The following is a 20815-nucleotide window of genomic DNA, read 5'->3' on the forward strand; positions in this document are numbered from 1 at the left end:
TACAGAGTTATAGAGGCCTGGGTTCAAATTACAGCTCTGTTTACTTTTTGTGTGAACTGGAGCCTGTTACTTTATAGCCCTCTAGGCCATAATTCTTTTATCAGTAAGATGAGAAGAAAACGTACTTTGCATGATCATTAAAAGGACTAATTGGGATAATGTATATGAAGCACCTGGCCCTTAGCAGGTGCTTAATAACTGTTAGTTACTTTCTTATTACTTCCAGTTCAAGGCTTACAGCTCACTGATTGCCAGTTTCTTTAACCCAATGGCAAAGGAATGCTGATAACTTCCTATAATTGCCATCTTCAGTTATCACCCTCTTTCCATAGCTTCTTCTGAATGACTATCCATCAAGCCTGGGTCAAACCAGTCACACTCCATGACAGTGTAACTTGCCACAGAAGCCCTTGCTTTTTAAGACAGAATGCCAATGAGGAGGCACTGGAGTTCATTCTTTGGGTACAGCCAAAAGCAGGGGCAGAGCTAGCCAGTCACTATTCCCTGGCCTCCAGCCACAGTGATGGTCCCAACTCTCTAGGCCAAGCTCTTCAGTTGTGTCTCAAGCCAACACACAGCAACCTCAGGGCCATGTTTTAGGATACCTCTTCCACTGGAATTGCAGTTGCTTTCTCTGGTTTTCAACACTCTGCCTATGTTTGCTGTGATGATTGTGCTATTTACCCCAAGGAAAGCCACAGTCAAACCATATTTTTATCCGTCTTCAAAGGAACTGAGGTCCCATTGACCATCTGTGGCCAAAATGTGTACATCCATCTGCTTCAGTTAGTCATCTAGTAAGACAGAGCAGGGATACCACAGTTTTAAGACCAGGGGCCCGGGAAGCACTTCCTGGGTGAGGCTAGGAGGCTGCACAGAAACTCCCTTTGTGGGTGAATAGCATATAGAATGGTGGCTATTTAGTTCTTTTTCTCCTTACTTATCAGTAACTTGGTCTTTAGAGGGTTCAAAGTTGGGGGAGGGAGACTGAATAGAGCTGAGACAGTTCAGTGTGGCCACGGGCATGTCTTGATTTGGAGTGACATCAAGTTTCCAGTCAATTACTTTCAAAAAGGCTCCCAATATGTTTGGACTACAAGTTCCTAACTTACCAGTAAACCATGTTTGGGGTTCAGTCTTGAAAGTACCCATTGCCTTTCAGTAATAGTGCTCCAAAGATTCAGAGTTGATATTGACATGTTTGTGGTCACTCCATCTATCTGTCTGTCTATCTATATAAATATATTTGCTTTTCCTTCAGTACTACAATCAGTGCAGGAGCAGGGCCTTGCTAGAAGAGTGTGAGTAGTAGAGCCCTTTCTCTCACACTGTGTGATATTATACATACAATGTATGTATGCATGTAATACATATAATGCAAAGAACCCTGAATAGAATCCCAGTGACCTGAGATAGTCCTAAGCATGGCCACTTACATGCTGTGCCTCTGTTTCCTCAACTGTAAGTAAGGTGTTTAGACCAAATGATCTTGAGAGAACCTTCTGATTCAATACTTTATAGGTTGTAAAAGGAGCCTTTCATCTCGAGGGCTGTGGTTCTTGACCTTTACTGAGTCACAGGCCCACTTGGAATTCAAAAGAATGTTATGGATCATCTTCCTAGAAAAGGCACATTTTCATGGATTTCTGGATATCCTTCCAGGGGCCTCATGGAGGTCCTGAATCCATGAAGATCAGGTTAAGAACAATTTCTCTCAGGAGATAAAAGCTTATATGCAGAAAGCAAACACAAGGTAACAGTGACAGCTGCCTGACGTCAATCCACCTTAATGACAATTTTTTCCAGCATTTGATCCAAAACTAGAACTTCTACAGGATAAATAAAGTCTGCCTTTTTTAAAGAAATGTTTTCAACTTTTGTTTCCTTCTTGGGTGTCAGGAGAAAATAAGAGGGGGAATAATTCAAGCAGACCTAGGCTTTGACATGCAAAACATGCTTTCAAGATTTGTTCTAAGCAGCTGTATGCAAGAGCAGGAAGGCCACCTTACTAAGTCTACATGGAAGGGTTGTGAGGGCTTCATACATGCTCAACCAGCCAGGCTCTTGGCAACACATTGCAGTACCAGAGCTTCAATGTGGCACCAGTATCTATACCCTCATTAAGAGACATATTAAGGTTCTCCAATGTTTGGCAAATGTTATTACTCCCCTACCCCTAAGGTAAGCAATGGCCCTAATTCAAGTGGATTTTAGATCAGGGTAAGATCCCTGAGGTCTGTCTTTAACCCCAAATCGTTCAGAGTCCGATAGCCTTTTGAGAAAGCCAGAGAAGAATTGAAAACTGGGCTTCTCTCTTCAACTCAGGTCAGTGAATAACTTGGTTTCTAGAGAGTCTGGCTTGACGGAGTCCAGCCATTCACAGTCTTATAGGAGAATAAGCAAGAGCTCTCCTCAAAAGGCTCAAGATAGACCTCCTGAGGAGATGAAGACAAAATACAAAGGAGAAATAGACATGTGTCCAGGACATGTGCCATTATTTTATGGCTTCCCAGAGCCCGGAAGGTATAGGGCCAGTAAGGAGCTGCTCTTCAGCATAAAATGACTCAGCACAACAAGGTTTGAAGAAGACCCCTCTCAGAAGCTGGAAAGGTCCCTGAGGCCAAGGCTTTTAAAACCTGAAAGGAAAAGAAGAGAGTAGGGAATTATCTAGCACTAGCCAAGCACTTAACAAGCATTGAGAAGTGGGCCACCTCTTGGTAGCTAATCTTATAATTGGTAGCTAATCCTACAATTGGTACCTAATTTTCTGAGCACAAAGCTTGGCTGGGGAAAGGCCCTTAAAACTCAGATTCCATGAAATAGGCCTAAGATGGTGCTATAATCAGGGATGAAGACTTTGTGCCTTTGGCCTCAACTCTAATCCCCAAAAGTCTAATTGGGGAAGCAGAAGTCTGATATTAGAACCTCTGACATTACTCCCCTGCAGCATATCCCTGCCTTTATGACCTTAGAATAACTCCAAACTTCCTTTTCCTGGGACTTTACCTCCTACCTGGCTGATAAAGAGAAGCTTATCTTTCCATGACCTTTGAGGACTGGCAGTAACAGGAAGAGAAGGAAGGCTGGGGAGCACATGGAAAGCCAAGCTCTAGACACCTGGATCTCATTTATATCAGTTCATATCATGCCAGCAATCTGATAATCAAACAGTAAGAACTCCTAGGTAGAGAAAGGAATTTATCTGACCTCCATAGTTCCTGTGACTTTAGCAAGTCACTTATCTCCTCTGAACCTCAGTGCCTTTATTTGTTGAGTTGAAATATGTATTAGCCTCCTAACCTTTGGCATGTGATATGGATCAAATGACATAATGGATGGGAAGGTGTTTTGCATTAGACAAATATAAAGAATGAACGATGAAGGTTCAGGTGGTTAAGATTGAAGTAGTGATTTGGTCTGAAGCAATGAAGTCCCTCTTCAGATACTAAGGTTGACACCTTGACAACTGTTAGACAGAAAGGATCAGATTTGGATGGTTCTAACCTTATAATTAGTAGTGTAGACTACATACCTTATAATTTTATGAATGGGAAACTGAGGTTTAGAGAAGGAAATGGATTTGCCTAAAATGTCACAGATTGTGATTCCTAATGAATTGGGTTCCAAGACAATTTGTAAAACTACATTATAGTTTGGCTGGGGGCAGGGAGTGGTAGGAAAGGAAGGAGACAGAAACACAGAGAACCCAATAATTGAAAGGCACTAAACTTAAGGGTCATGTAATTATAGGGTAAGAAACTGAGGCATGGAGGTGAGTACCCACCCACTGGACCTATATGGTATTTCAGTCCTCAAAGACTCTTATCCCATAAAGAAGATTTATGTGCAACAAGGTTCTGTAATCAGTAGTGTAGACTACACACCTGTGTCCTCAACTGTCATCTCCAAGAAGTCTTCCTTGGGAAGAACTGTGAGTAAAGGAAAGCCATTTTACTAAGACTCTAGAAATCAGGACTGGAAAGACAAAGCAAGACCCTTCCAGGGCAGAGCCAAAGAGGCAATTTGCAAAACGGAGAAATGATTCTTCCCAACATCTCGCTCCACGTTTATAGGTTAGGGTACTTCTCATGCAGGTTACAGGTTTCTTTCTTTTTTTCATCTCTCTCTCTCTCTCTCTCTCTCTCTCTCTCTCTCTCTCTCTCTCTCTCTCTCTCTCTCTCTCTCTCTCTCTCTTTCCCTCTCTCTCTCTCTCTTTCTCTTTCTTCATCCTCTCCTCTTCTTCATCCTCTCCTCTCCTTCATCCTCTCCTCCGCTCCCCTCCCCTCCCCTCTCCTCTCTTCTTCTCAAGGTAAACATTCGGTTAAACCTCTTTTAAAAACTTCCTAGATGTAAACCTTTATCTTCATACCATCAAAAACAGAAATCTAGGGTCTTGACTTCACTTTTATCTGTTATGATAGAATCAATGAGAAATTATTGTCTAAGGAGAATTTTGGCCTTACCCATGGTGCCCTGTGGTTCACTGCCAAGCAGAGCTAGGGTGATCTGGTTGCAGAATCATCCTAGTGAGTCAAGTAGCACAGTTTTGACTGGAGAAGGTCAACTCTACCCCAGCTCCACTGCTGGTAAAATCTCACTGCTCTGCTTTTAACTGGTGACCAAGAAGAGGGACAATTCCACCACCTTCCAGGAAGTAAAATTTCAAACTCTCTGATAAGCAAATTCACAGAAGGGTCTCTGACCATTTCTCCAGGTGCTCTAGTCCAAAGTGTCCCAAATGCCAGGGTTTAAACAGTCTGCACTAGCACCTGAGGAGTTTTAAAAACAAATTAACCTAACAAAAGGAAGAAAGGAAGGATGATGGACAGACTGAAAGAAGGAAGGGACGGAGGGAAAGAGGGACGGAAGGAGGACACACAAAACAAAACAAAATAAAATAAACCAGATTCCCAGTTCCCATTCTTAGAGATTCTGTTTTGGTAGGTCTAGAGTAGAAATCAAGAACCTGTGATATTTTTTAATCCTTAAAGTTTTCCAGGTTATTTATATGTGTGGCTAGTTTACACTGCATAAGTCTAATGTTTACTTTTGAAATGAGGGTCATGCTTATTGTAAAGATATTTATGTTAGAAAGTTATATTCTATGTATCCCTGTCAGCTGCCCTTTTAGAATATAATAGCTCTGAATAAGTAAAATAACAAAAAGTAAGACCTACATAGTGTGTAAAGTTTTTGCAATAGTGCTTAGTGTGTGTGTGCACTTGTATGTGTGCATAGGGGGAGGGAGAGGATCAGAGACATCGAAATTGATAAACAGATAAACAAAGAGACAACAGATACAAAGGAAAAAAAAGACAGAGACAGGAAGAGAAAAAAAGAGAGAAAGACTGACAGAATGAAACAAAAAGATAGACAGGTAAAGACAGAGACACAGGCACAGAGTCAGGCAGAGAAAACAGAAGGACAGACAGAAAGAGACAAAGACACACACAGAGAGGATGAGAAGAGTATGAGAGAGACAAACAGAATGAGAGTGACAACGAGATCAGAGGGAGACAGACACAGAAAAGCAGAGAAACACACAAGTACAGAGACACAGGGTGAGAAACAGAAAGAGAAAAAAAGGCAGAGCGAGAGAGAGACAGAGGCAAACAGTGACAAACAGAGAGACAGAGAGAGAACAACAGAAAAAGAGAATGTGAGAGTAAGAGCAAATGTGGTGTTTAAGATGCATTTATTAAAAATTGATTTGGTTTCTCTTCTGTTGCCTATATCTCTTACCTTCCTGTTTTCCGGGAAGCTGTTTCAAAGAATCTGGTCCTGGAAGCCACCCTGCAAACAGAAGCCAACCAAGTCCCATGAGTTGTTGTGGAATAGATGTGAGAACTAATGGCCAATGGAAGAGATAGGAGACTCTGAACCAGATGGGCTACTCATGCCAGGCCCTGCCTTTGCTGGCAAAGGGCCTCGGTCTGGGTCTTAGGAGAAACCCAGGTAGGTGGATATGAAATGGCCCAGAGTCCATAGGTACCTCCAAGACCATTACTATCTCCCTTTACTCCTATGGGTACAGAATGGTCTAAGTCTGTTGCCTACTCAGGCTTTCCTTGGAGAAAATAAGTGAAACAGATCCTTAGTTTCTAAGCATAATTTTTGGTATTTAAAAAATGTACTTAGCTAATTAGTCAAAACTGTAGAGGCTTTGTTTTTCTTCCTTCCTCCCATTTTACAGTTAGGGAAAACAAGAAAAGTAAGTAAAACAGGAAGATCAGGAGGAAGTATAGTGAGAGAGTTTCCAGTGACTGGCTCAGAAAAGGCCAGCCAGTTTAGTTTTGTCCAGGCAAGGCTGGCTCCTAAGAGCTGCTGCTACCCCATACTAATGCTTCTTCCCTGGAAGCTCAGCTCCTACCCTGCAAGAAGGTCTCTGGAGAACCTGAGTCATTTTGGAAGATTTTTACAAATCATACCCTTTGCTTACAAAAAAAGTCTCAAGGCACAAATATAATGAATAAGTCTGTTCATTAAATTACTTTCAAAACCAGGAGCAATAACAAGAAAATGAGAACAAAATTTCTATGGCCAAGAAAGCATAAAATCAAAGGGTCATCAGATCACTCTACAAAATTCAGGGTGGCTAAGAAAATGGGTCTCCTAGTAGGTTCTAAGATTCAAAGTCTTCAACTTTAGGCAAATCACTCAGACTTGGGTGAAACCCTCCAAATACGGGTGGCCTGTGATATTACCCTAGACTAAGATGGGAATGACAGCCCTGGGGGTATGTACTGTACAGCCTTCACAACCATACATGGTGGTCCTGAAAGTGTTCTCAGTTGCCTAAGACAGGCCTTTTATGATTAGATCAAGGATGAGGAACAAGTCTACTTACACGGATGATGAGATCTCCTCTGAATTGCCAGCTACAATATCTGACTTTGGTTCTGGCTTTTGGGGAGTAACTGTGCGGGAGGGAGGGTCTGGAGGCCTCACTGGGGGATGGATGATGGTGGGCTTTTCTCCAGGAGGCCGCACTTTGCTGAAACTGTCCAAGTCCCCTGGAAGAGAGAATGACACCAGAACTTGGATGGTTAACCCAACAAGGCACATCTCATGAGCAGGCATCCAATACTGGAGTTATCAGAGCCACCTCCCTTGGCCCCCATGTCTTCTTGGTCATCAACAATTCTGGCTTTTTATTTAGTAATTTCTCTAGCAGCTGTCTCTTCAGAGAGCCTATGTTTGAACCCCAGCTCTGGAACTTCCTATTTGTGTGACCTTGGATGTGTCACACCAATTTGCTAAGTCTATTTCTTCAGCTGTAAAATCAAGATCAATGATACATTATCATACAAAATTAATGAGAGGATTAAATTATGTACTAATGGGTTTAATACATAAAGCAGATAGTTAGTACATGCAGGATGATGAATTTAATTTTATTAAATTGCCTTGGCTACCACCGTAATCCAGTTCCTTCTCATTAGGCCTTTACTATCATAGCAATATCCTAACTTGTTTTCCTATGCCCATCTTTCTATTTTCCAAGTCATTCAGTAAAAAATAAATTAAAACAATTTTTAAAAAAATGGTTCTGGCAGGACTATAGAGAAACAGGTGCAAACACACATTGCTGGTGATACTGTAAACTGGACTTATTCTATCTAGATAGCCATCAAGTATTCTGACACAATGTGGATGGAATGCATAATCATACATATGAGACAGTGCATACTTGTTGATCCAGTAAGTCCATTTTGAGGGGCATGCCCCAAGGAATTTAACCAAAGAGAGAAAAAAAACATAAGAAAAAGCAATTGCCACAAGAACATACATTTAACAGCAAAAAGTTGGACCCAACCACAAAGCTTAAACAAGCTATTCAATTCTTACAAATATTTATTCAGTACCTATAATACATAAACTGAAAAGGATTTGGACCAGGTCAAAACAAAAAAATGCATATGAATTAATATTAAACAGGAAAAAAAAGTTCACAGTGAGTACTTTTCAGTATGGCCTGATGAAGAACATACTGAAATACAAGTATGTGCAACTAACTATCCAAGATTGTTAGATCTTCTTATTCTTTCCATTTTTTTCCTACAAAAATGTTTAAGGTAAATGTAAAAAAATATTAAATTCAATCCATACAATACTATCATAAGATTTACTTAAAGCATTTTTATTCTGTTATTCCTCTCCTTAAAGACTTTTCCAGTGAACATAAAATACATAGGATAAAGTCCAAACTCTTTAGCTTAAATTCAAGGCCCTCTATGAGCTGATCCCAAATCATCTTCTGAGACCCTATCTATGGACTTTAAGTACAAGATCTACTCTGTTCAAACTGGTTTCCTCACTGTCCTGTCAAAGCATGTCCTTGACTGTCACTTCCAGGTGAGAAAGTTGGTATAATGGAAAGAATACAGAATCTGTAGTTGGACAGCTCTGACTATGGGGCCTACTTTCCAGCTGTGGGATTCTTCACCTCTTTGACTATCAGTTTCCTCATCTTGGAAATGGGTATAATAATCCCTCCTTACATGGTGGTTGTAAGGACTAAGTTAAATAGCCTATAGAAAGTACCTAGCATACAGCAGGGGTCAATAAGATTAGACTCTTCCCTGCTTCTCACACGATATGGAGCCCTGTTCTCAAGTCTTGTAACCACCCCTTAAGGCCCAGCTCAAATCTCACCCCTCTAACCACTCTAGCTGGCATACAAAATTTCTATCCATGCAAATGCACATGAAGTGCTTATATATTGCCTTGTGGAGTTTGCTAGCCATTCTGGTGAGTGTGACACATATGAAAAAGAAAAAAAAGATAATACAGGGTACAGATATAAATTTTGATTCTGCATGTTGACTGCACCTTACACTTCCAGACATACAACTCTCCTTGGCACCAGGCTGGGTACACAGAATTGCAGCAGAAAAATGATCACTATGATAATAATCCTATTCTTCTAACACACTTGATACTTTTCAAAGCACTCTCCTGATGATAACCATTTGATGTTCACAATAAGCTTGGGAGGGAGGAAAGGAGGGAAGAGTAGATAGGTCTTACCCCCATTTTCCAGGGAAGGAAACAGTTTCAGACAGATAAACTGACTCACTCACACTCATATTGTTAGACAAGTGGTAGAGCAAGGATTGAAACCCATATCTTCTGTTTCCCCATCCACTATTCTTCTCAGTGTCTGTTGTTTTGTTATTAGTAATATAAAAATTATAAATAATAGTAATGGCAATGGTATTAAATAATAATGGTAAAAAATATTAGCTACCTTTTTACTGAACGCTTGCTTTGTTCCAGACACTGTGATACTTTACTAGGTGCTTTACGTACTTTCTCTTATTTAACATTAGCTATACCCCTGCAAAATAGAAAGTATTACCCCTGTTCTACAGTTGAGGAAACAGAGGCTCAGGGAGGGGAAGTAACTTCCTAGTTAATCTGCAATTGATCCAGGTGCACCTGATTCCTGAAGCCCATGTATTTCCAACTACTAGTGGTTCAACCCTGACTACACATTAGGAACATCCTAGGAATGTTAAAAATACGCAAAGCAGAAATCCTAGTTTACTTGACTGGGGTGGGACCTGGGCATAGGTATTTTTAAAGCTCCATTAGGCCAAACCAAACTGCTTCCTCACTGCAGTTCACAGCAAACCAGACCCTACAATACTGTTCTATTTCTTCTGGTCACTGGAGTAGGGAGTCTGACGAGGATATGCTGCATTACCAAAGCCAGAACATATTTCTACCTGAAGCCATATCCCTACTAGAGCTATCACTTCCCTTGATGAGCAAACCAGAGGATACCCCTCAAATATGAATCACATTCTTTTCCAAGTTACAGCTACATTCAAATGAACATCAAACCAGGACCTTGGAAAACAAATGTCATTATCCCTGTATCAAGGTGGTTTGTTATGGTAGCTCTGTTTTCCCTACATTCTACTCCCTGTAATTCTATTACAATGGGAGCGACTTAAGAGCAAGATTCAGGAGGTATTCAATAAATACTTGTTGAGTAAAGAAAAACATCCTTTTAAATAGTTCAGTCTACTAGAAGGAAAATGGGAAAGGCTTATGTCCTCTTCCATGCCATCTGCAACACAAACATGATATCACCAAACTTCAGAGCGATTCTGAGAGCTAAATTGAAAGGTGTTTGATATACCAGGTGTTTCTTGAGGACTTTTTATGCCCAGCATTATGATCATATAAGGAATGCCCACAAATGATCTGACATAGACCCTGCCTTCCAGGGACTTAAACTGATTTGTAAAATCACGTTCACAGGAAGTAAGTGTGAACAGTATAATTTAGCACCCACATTAGATGGCCAAACCTGGATGTCAAAAGAAGTAAGGTAAGGGAGAGTTCCCTGGGGCAAGACTGTCAGAATGCTTAAGGAAGGAATGGGAGTTGAGCTGGACCTTAACGGATGACCAAGAATCCTTCCTTGCTCATTCCTCTCAGCAATAGCTCTGCCTCTTTATGGATGTTTGGCATGAGTAGAGAGAGGTTTAGGGTACAAAGAGTAGCTCTGAGCTCTTTTATACCATTTATATTTTAGGCTTAAGTCTTCTTAAAACTCCATAATACAAAGAGTAAACATTTCCATTTCCCATGCCTGCCATTTCCTGAGTGATTGTTACATAGTAGCACTACCATTTCTTGAACCTCTACTGTATACCAGAGAATAGTATACCTATTCTCACTTAATCCTTACAAAAAACCATGCCTACAATGAAGGTATTGCACCCACTTACATCTGAGAAAACTGGCTCAAAGCAAAGTTGTCTTAGCTAAGATCATGTTGCTAATAAGTAGTGCCCCATAAAAGCAAAAGGATCATACCATTTACGGAGTACTTACAATGTACCTGGCATTTAATGATATACCCTTTATATTTATTACCTCATTTTATTGTTGCAACAATTTCATGGGCACAATTACTATTCTCAATGGATAAATGAGAAAAAGAAAGTAAGAGGGGTTGTGACTTTCCCAAGTTCCCATAGCTAGGAAGACGTACAGCCAGGATCAAGCTCACATCCGGGAGACTCCAGAGTCTGGAATTTTAACCGCTAAGCTGTTTACTAACTCTTGAGTCTATGGTCTTGCTACAAACCTGTACTTCCTTTTTATTTCTTTTTAATCTTGCTCCACAACCTGACTTTTACTACAAATTTTATTTTCCCCTCTAGCCCAACTTGTTCTCTGCTTCCCCATTCTAAAATGACCATAGGCAAAAGGATATTAGTATTCACAGATTTCTTAGGACTTGGCTGTTACCAGTTTTTAACCTTAAACAACTTTCGTCCTCCTTTTCTTATATTCACCTGTAACCAATCTGAGTGTACACAGTAGGGGGAGATTGTTCCCTCTTGTAGATTCTCTGTCTTCTAGAATTATCCCTTTCTATTACACTCTTCCATGCTCACTTTTTAAAACCTCCCTATTTCCTTAGCCATTAATTATCCTTGTGGAACAATTTGGAGTTGGGGAAAGGTAGAGAATAAAAACCAAGCACAGTAGATTACTAAAGTATAATGAGTCCAAACAAGAAAATGTGGATAATGGCCAGCATGGCCTATTACTGCAAGAGCAAATCTGTTCCTAAACTTTTTAGAGCAGATGTAAATGCCACTCATAGCATTAATCACCCCAGTGGAGAACTGATGACCCTACGATTGAGTAAGGCCTTACAAGCATCTTTTTCTCCAAGCCCAGGAGCACATCACAAGAATACAGTCTCTTCTCTTAAGTCAAGACAGAGGACAGGAGTTAAAAAGCCTCCTAAATCCATATGCCATGGGGATCCCAGTCTGTAAATTGCTCTCCACTTTCATCTCAGAACCTCAGGAAGAGTGAAAGGCTACTTGCCCCATGTTCCTCCTGGAATTCATTCTCATCCCTATTGGAACATGGATCACACTAGACTGGGATTGGCTGCTTACGTGTTCAGCCTCATTATGAACCCTTGGAGTCGTTTCATTTTTTTATCTCCATTCCTAACAATATGACTGAATAAATGAATAAATACAGGTAAAACAGATGGGATATAGTGTTCCTCCTTCTCCACTCCCCTCTAAAGAAAGTCCTAAATCCCTCTGTGGAAGCTACACACATGCCCCTTCCAAAGCCTGGCCTGGTAAGAGGCAGTAACATCAAATGAAGGCAGGAAGATAGGCTTGAATAATTTGGCCCCCAGCAAGTGAATGCTACTTAGAAAAATATAAGAGGGAGGGTGGCTAAAGCAGATGAAGAAATAAAAATGTGGCATAAAGGAAAGAGCCCTGATATTGGAGTCAGCAGTCTAGGTTCAGGCCCCATCTCTGTTTCTTACAATCTGGGCGACTTTTGGCAAGTTGTTTCACATCTCTGAGTCTCAGTTTCTCCATTTGTGAAATGAGGAGACCAAAACCTACCTCACAAGCTTGTCACAATGATTAGATGCAAGAGAAACAGAGAAAGCATCCAGATGGCCGTTGGTAAAGGTTAGTTTCCTCAAACATAATAAAAAGAGAAACCATAAAAGTAAACATGGAGGGTGTGAGGGAACAATCATCAGGTGAAAAATAATAAAAATTCTGTCACTGAAATTATCAATTTTATTGTAAAGTTCACTGCCAAGGAATGAAGTAATTTGACATGCACCTTGCTTTTGTTATTTTTAACTGCTGAAAAAAATGTGGAGACTATCAAATCCACTGAAAATGTTGGATTAATGCAAGTGGTGAAGATGGGGGGCGGGACCCTGGTACATTTGGGTCATGAAAGCAATGAGGCCTGTGCAGGATAGCAGGCAAAGCCCTGAACAACGAGCTGAAATGGAGTAATGGCTGAAAGATGAGGAGTAGGTCAGTTGAGGTGACTCACGTACAAGGTCTTTGCCCTCTTGAGACTTAGATCAGGGCTTGGAAACTATGGCCTGTGGAACAAAGCTCATCCACTGCCTGTTTTTGTATGTCCTGCAAGCTCTGACACTGCCATTCAGCCTGCTGGCCAGCACCATGGCTAAGAACTATAAGTTATAGTTCAGGGTCAGAGATGTTGCTTAATTCATAACTTTAGCTTTTGCTTAACTCGTAAGTGTACTCTTGATGCCGTGGAATCTATCATGGAGCAGCAGGCAAAAATGGGGAGGGAGGTGGGAAATCAGGGATGAAGAGGTAAAGGTGAGCAAGGTTCAAAGAGACAACTGCAACAGAGGATTGGTTATTTCTCCCCCAAGACCAAAAATACCTCTGTTCTGCTTTCAGTAGCCAAGGCCAGAGATATGGACTTTGAAAAAAGCGGCATAATACCCAGCCTGTTGCTAACTGATTTAGGGGAGAAAGGAAAGCCAGGCAGTGTTTTGGCTCAGATTTTGACAGTCTGGCTGATACCAAAAAGGGAAAGTCAGATCAGTGCTTACATTAACTAAGACCATTAGATCAGAGCAGCTGCCATCAGCAGTGGGGGCGGGGTTGTGGGGGAAGGGGAGGGAGGATTTAACTTTGCAGCAGAAGAAGGTGGTGAAGGGGGAACTGATAGAGAGGATTAAGTTACTGTGTGTACTGAACTGATAAGATCTGGCAGACCTCAAAGCTTGGCCACAGGCAAGACAAACTTGACTGTGAGGTATATAAACTGAGTTAACCAACTCTCCACCGGAATGATTTGAAGGTCTATAAATGATTTATAAACTAAAGCAGATGTCTACATAGAAGTCTGGCTTTTCTTCCCTATTTCCCAGAAGAGGTAAATCTTAAGGGGAGGGACGGGGGAGGGAATTAACATATTTTGAATGTTGATAATATGCTAGTCATTTCATCATTCCTGTTAACTTTAGCAGTAATGCTGTGGGGTAAGCTGCTTCTCCCACTTCATAGATATGGAAACCAAGGTGCGAAGAGGTTAAATAACTTACTTCTGATTACACAGATCCATGAATCAAGGCAGAGAATTCATAGAGTAAATTATTTAGCTGAAATCGTATTGGAATCCCACAGAATGGCTTTCTCTAAATTGTGCTCTGAGACAATGTTGAGGTTGTCATATGAAACAATCCACGGGACAAATTTTTTCCTGGTCTCAACACCAGGAGTTGTGCTTTACCTGAGCAACTGGCATGTTTTTACTTGCAGAACTTGGAATTATATAACCAGTGAGGTTTTCCTATTTTTGTTGGTCTCTAGAAAGTTTGGAGTCATATCTATGATGCTGCTCCAGCAAGTGTGTAAGGATGCATGGGAAACATTTTGTGTACCAACCACACCTTTACCAACTCCTTGCTGTCTCATGTTTATTTTCCCTCTTGGACTCATTTTTTCTTTCCTATACTCTAGAACCAAAGGAAGAAGTCAGAAAACTTTTTTTTTACATTTTTTATTGTGAAATACAACAATAAAAAAAGTGATAACTTTCAAAGTATGATTTAACAAGTAGCTAGAGAGCAAATTTCAAAGAATGTTGTGGGTTACAGTTTCACCATTTCAGTTATTTCTTTATTGTGAATGTGGGAGCCCCAGGGCCCCAAGTGTCTTGAAGACTGCACACAGCAGTTTGCTTGACTTAGGACAGTTAAGGTTTGACCTATTCTCCTTGTAATATCAGGTGCTAAATGTAATCTATACCCAAAATTACCACCTCCCTGAGACTCCCTGAGATACTGTTATCTCTATAATCCTCCCCTCCTCCCTGTTGATTACAACAAGGAGGAGGGGAGGTACTTTGCACGACCCCAGTCCCAGCCTTATGCTCTTAAATACCCATTGGAATGTCAAGCCCTTATAAACCAGCTTATTCAGCCCCCCAAAGGGCGGACTATTTCCACATTGAGCTCTGAACTCGCGCCATTCAGAGCAGCTCCTGATTTCAGGGCAATGTGACTCGACTTCCCCACCCAGTAGGTAAGCCCCATAATAAAGACTCATGTCTCAGAACACGTCCGGTGCTTTCTTTAGTCCTTTGGCAACAAAAGCCCTCTTGGGCTGTGAGAGTAAAGCATAACATATATTCAGAAAGGTGGTAACTTTCAAAGTATGATTTAACAAGTAGTTATAGGGAAAATTCAAAGAATGTTAAAGGTTACAGTTCCACAATTCCAGTTATTTCCTTATTGTGAAATATAAGATACATAAACGTGATAACTTTCAAAGTATAATTTAACAAATAGCTATAGAGCAAATTTTGAGCATGCTATATGTTACAGTTCTGCCATGTCAGTTATTATATTCTAGCTATTCTAGTACTCTAGAAACTAAAAAATATTTATATAAAGACTCAGTATTCATAATCCTTTATTAAATCCTATCTTGTCAGTTGCGACCCCTCTCTCTCATTTGATCACTGTCTCAATCTTCAGAGATATCTGGGCAGTGAACCAGCCTAACTTGTTCATATTGAAAAGGGCTGTCAACATTATGGGGAAGAGGGATGCACCTGGTTGATGTTCTCGGAGAGGCTGTTGTCTCCGAGTTTACGGACTTATCTGACATAGGAACCCACTGGGGGATTTAAGTTTCTCAAAAGTAAACTTAGTGAGTGAAGATTTTATAGAGTCTCAGATAGGGACCTAGGTATTCTTTGTATTTTCAGGAATACTGTTGGTTAGGGCTTGGCATACTGTGGCCATTTGAGATATCTAGCTGGGGCTGGCATAAGAGTAACATCCAGGATAGCCTCTCAACTCTGTTGAAATCTCTTAGCCACCGGAACTTTATTTTGCTGTCTTTAGTTTCCCCTTTTTGGTCAAGAAGGCATTCTCAATCCCTCAATGCCAGGGCCAGGCTCATTCATGGGAGTCGTGTCCCACATCACTAGGGAGATTTACTCCCCTGAGAATCATGTCGCACATAGGGGGTAGTATAACGCATTTATTTGCAGAGTTGGGCTTAGAGAGAGAAAGGTCACATCTGAGCAACAAAAGAGGCTCTCCGGAGGTACCTCTTAGGCATAACTATACCTAGGCTTAGCCTCCCCTCTACAGCCATAAGTTTCACAAGAGCAAGGCTTAAGATTGAAGGCATGACTTATTAAGTAGGTGGTTCCTAATTTCACATAAAATATATTCTGTCCAAGATAAACAATCAATGTCTCACATTATCTTCACTTAGTTGTACAGTCATCATCAGTCTTGATTTTAAACAGTTATCATAAACCAAAAAGCTCCAAAGCTTTTGTCAGCCCCTAGTTATTTATCCCTAGTACTGGTGTGGTACTGGTAAGGTATGCCTATTAAATATAGTTTATCATATGTAATATGTAGTTTTACCATATACTATTCTATTTTTAACTCTTTGTAACAATGTCATGCCAAAGAAGTAGATCATGCAAGCACTTGTGGGATACATACCTTTAAACAAGCCTTTTCAATCATATTTGCCGTAAATGTGGCACTGATACTTAAAATCCCATTAAAGAACTATTATTACTTCCGTCCATTCCCATACCTTTTGGTTCACCCTCATTAACATGCCTGTGTATATTAGGTGATCATTCCCGTTTCACTAGCTTCTGACTATCTCGATTTCCCCTATACTCTACATTATAAGACACTGATTTTACATTGTTCAGGGAGTTCATATTAGTGATAACATACACTGTCTGTCCTATTGTGTCTGTCTTATTTCACTCAGCATTATGTCTTCAAGGTTCATCCATGTTGTCATGTTTCAGGATCTCATTCCTTCTTACTGCTGCACAGAATTCCATCATATGTATATACCACACTTTGTTAATCCACTTGTTTGTTGAAGGACACTTGGGTTGTTTCCACCTCTTGGAAATTGTGAACAATGCCATTATGAATGTCAGTGGGCAAACGGCTGTGTCACTGCTTTCAGATCTTCTGGGTATATACCAAGAAGTGGAATTGGCAGATCAAAGGGTAACTTGATATCTAGTTTTCTGAGGAACAATCAGACTGTCTTCCACAATGGCTGTACCATTATACATTCCCAATGAATAAGAGTTCCAATTTTGCCACATCCTGTTTGCTTAATGGCAGCCATTCTTCTAGGTGTGAGATATCATCTCATTGTGGTTTTGATTTGCATTTCCCTAAAAGCTAGTGAAGATGAACATTTTTTCATGTGATTTTTAGCCATTTGTATTTCCTCTTTGGAAAAATGTCTTTTCATATCTTTTGCCCATTTTATAATTGTGCTCTATGTACTACTGTTGTTGAGTTGTAGGACTTCTTTATATATGCTGAATATCAGTCTTTTATCAGTTATATGGTTTCCAAATATTTTCTCCCATTGAGGTGGCTGACTCTTCACCTTTTTGACAAGGTCCTTTTAGGTGCAGAAGCTTTTGATATTGAGGAGCTCCCATTTATCTATTTTTTTTTTTTTTCTTTTGTTGCTTGTGCTTTGGGTGAAGGTCTAAGAAGCTACCTCCTATTACCAGGTCTTGAAGATGTTTTCCTATATTATCTTCAAGGAGTTTTATGATACTGTCTCTTATACTGAAGTCTTTGATATAATTTGAGTTAAGTTTTGTATAGAGTGTGAAGTAGGGGTCTCTTTCATTCTTTTGGATACGGATATTTTTGGATATGGATATACAGTTCTACCAACCCCATTTGTGGAAGAGAATATTCTGTCCCAATTCAGTGGATTTGGGAGCCTAATCAAAAATCAGTCAACCATACATCTGGGGATCTATTTCTGAACCCTCATTTCAATTCCAGTGGTCAATATGTATACCTTTGTGCCAGTATCATGCTGTTTTGACCACTGTGGCTTTATAGTAGCCTTTAAAGTCAGATAAAGTAAATCCTCCCACTTGTTTCTTCTTTTGTAGAATGTTTTTGGCAATTCAAGGCTCTTATCTCTTCCAAATAAATTTGATAACTAGCTTTTCCAAGTCTGCAAAGTAGATTGTTGGAATTTTGATTGGAAATGCATTACTCTCTAGATCATTTTGGGTAGAATTGACAACTAAATGGCATTTAGCCTTCCTATCCATGAACAAGGAACATCTTTCCACCTATTTAGATCCTCTTTGGTTTCTTTTAATAAAGTTTTGTAATTTTCTGTGTAGAGGTCTTTTATGTCCTTGGTTTAGGTTATTCCTAGGTACTTGATTTTTTTTAGTTACTATTGTGAATAGAATTTTTTTCTTAAGTGTCTCTTCAGTCAGGTCATTTCTAGTATATGGGAACATTACTGACTTATGTGCATTAATCTGGTATCCCACCACTTTGATGAATTTGTTTATTAGCTAAGTAGCTTTGTCATCAGTTTCTCAGGATTTTCCAAATATATGATCATATGATCTGCAAATAATGACAGTTTTACTTCTTCCTTTCCAATCTGGATTCCATTCATTTCTTCATCTTGCTGGATTGCTTGGCTAGAACTCCTAGCACAATGTTGAATAAATAGTTGTGACAGTGACCATCTTTGTCTCATTCCCAATCATAGGGGGAAGGCTTTCAGTCTCTCACCATTGAGTACTATGCTGCCTCTGGGTTTTTCATGTATGCCCTTTATCATATTCAGGAAGTTTCCTTTCAATTCCTACCTTTTGAAGTAATTTCATAAAAAAAATGGATGCTGAATTTTGTCAAATGCTTCTTCAGCATCTATTGAGATGATCATTTGATTTTTCCCTTTTGATTTGTTAATGAGTTGTATTACATTGATTGATTTTTTTTTTTATGTTGAACCACCCTTGCATGCCTGGAATGATCCCCACTTGGTCGTGGTATGTGATTCTTTTAATGTGTCTTTGGAATCTATTTGCAAGTATTTTGCTGAGAATTTTTGAATCTATATTCGTTAGGGAGATTGGCCTGTAGTTTTTCTTTCTAGTAGTATCTTTATCTGGTTTTGGTATTAGAGTGATATTAGCTTCATAAAATGAGTTAGGTTGTGTTCCTTTTTCTTCAATTTTTTGAGTGTTTGAGCAGAAATGGTGTCAATTTTTTAGGGGAAGTTTGGTAAAATTCCCCTGTGAAGCTATCTGGCCAAGAGCATTTATTCATAGGTAGATTTTTGATGACTGATTAGATCTTTTTGCTTGTGATTTGTTTGTTGAGGTTTTCTATTTCTTCTTGGTCAGTCCAGATTGTTCATGTGTTTCCAGGAAATTGTCCATTTCCTGGCTTTTCTAGTTTGTTGGCATACAGTTGTTCACAGTATCCTCTTAGGATTTTAAAAATTTTTGCAGGATCCACTGTAATGAACCTGCTCTCATTTTGGATTTTGTTTATTTAGGTCTTCTCTCTTTTTTACTTTGTCAGTGTAGCTAAGGGTTTGTCAATCTTGTTGATCTTCTCAAAGAATCAATTTTTGGTTTTATTTGTTCTCTGTATTGTTTTTCTTGTTGTTGTTGTTCTCCAGCTCATTTATTTCTGCTTTAATCTTTGTTACTTCTTTTCTTCTACTTGCTTTAGGGATAGTTTGCTGATCATTCTCTAGCCTCTTCAGTTGTTCAGTTAACTCTTTGGTTTTGGGTCTTTCATCCTTTTTGATGTATGCATTTAGCAACAGAGCTATAAATTTTCCTCTCAGCACCACCTTTGCTGCATCCCATAGATTTTGATATGTTGGGTTCCCCTTTTCATTCATCTCTAGATATTTAGCAATTTCTCTTGCAATTTCTTCTTTGACCAACTGGTTGTTTAGGAGTGTGTTGTTTAACCGCCATATATTTATGAAAGATGGTTGTTTGGTGGTTATTGATTTCTAGTTGCATGTCATTATGGCCAGAATATGTTTTTTCAATAATTTCAATCTTTTTTAATTTGTTAAGACTTTTTTGTTCCCTGGCATATGATCTATCCTGGAAGATATTCCATGAGCACTAGAGAAGAATGTATATCCTGGTACTGTGGGATGTAACAATCTGTATATGTCTGCTAAGTCTAATTCACTTATCACATTATTCAGGTTGTCAATTTCCTTAGTAGTCCTCTGTCTAGTTGTTCTATCTATAGAAAAAAGTGGTGTATTGAAGTCTCCCACTATTATTGTAGAAATGTCTATTGTTCCCTTCAGTTTAACCAATGTTTATCTCATGTTCTTTCAAGCTCTTTATTGGGTGCATAAACATTTATGATTATTATTTCTTCTTGGTGAATTGTCCCTTTTATTAATATATAGTGTCCTTTGTCTCTTACAACATCTTTGCATTTACACTCTATTTTGTCTGATGTTAGCATAGCTACCCCTGCTTTCTTTTGGTTGCAGCTTGTGTGGAATATCTTTTTCCATCCTTTCACTTTCAGTGTCGTTGTGTTGCATGGTCTAAGATGAGTCTCTTTTAAATAGCATATCGATGGGTCATACTTTTTAATCCATTCTACCAGTCTGTATCTTTTAATTGGAGAGTTTAATCCATTCACATTCAAGGTTATTACTGTGAAGGTAGTTCTTGAGCCAACCATCTTATCCTTTGGTTTTTAATTGTCAGATCTACCCTCCCCTCTTTTTTCCTTTAAGTTATCCTCACCTGTATTCTTCAGTTCTGTCTGTGCCTTCCATACCTCTCTCTCCTTTCTTTTTTTCTTAACTGGTAGAGCTCTCTTTAGTATTTCTTGCAGGGCAGGTATTTGTTAACAAATTCTCTCAGCATTTGTTTATCTATGAAAATTTTAACCAAAAGCTCTCTCAATTTTGAAGGAAAGCTTTGCTGGATAAAGAAATCTTGGCTGATAATTTGTCTCTTTTAGAATCTTAAATATGTCATACCACTGCCTACTCACCTCCATGGTGTCTGCTAAGTAGTCACTACTTAGTCTTATGTATTTTCCCTTGTACGTGGTGAATCGCTTCTCTCTTGCTGCTTTCAGGATTTTCTCCTTCTCTTCAGCATTTGACAATCTGATTAGTATATGTCT

At 39.5% G+C, this 20815-nt stretch overlaps 1 protein-coding gene across 4 annotated transcripts in view; it reads right to left on the reverse strand.

The window, feature by feature from the left end:
* The window catches only part of OPHN1 (oligophrenin 1), an 838177-nt gene that overhangs the window by 352451 nt on the left and 464911 nt on the right, over positions 1–20815 (reverse strand). For 2 of the 4 annotated variants that reach the window (XM_037821165.1, XM_037821166.1), the window contains 4 exons: positions 6848–7013; positions 5743–5793; positions 3885–3929; positions 1380–2636 (listed from right to left, as the gene is read on the reverse strand). The gene's annotated coding sequence lies outside the window, so the exon portion shown is untranslated. Of the gene's footprint in view, positions 1–1379; positions 2637–3884; positions 3930–5742; positions 5794–6847; positions 7014–20815 lie in introns of those variants that run through there. The other 2 variants (XM_037821168.1, XM_037821167.1) reach the window with 1 other exon arrangement.

Source organism: Choloepus didactylus, chromosome X, assembly GCF_015220235.1.
Source record: "Choloepus didactylus isolate mChoDid1 chromosome X, mChoDid1.pri, whole genome shotgun sequence".
NCBI lineage: Eukaryota > Metazoa > Chordata > Mammalia > Pilosa > Megalonychidae > Choloepus > Choloepus didactylus.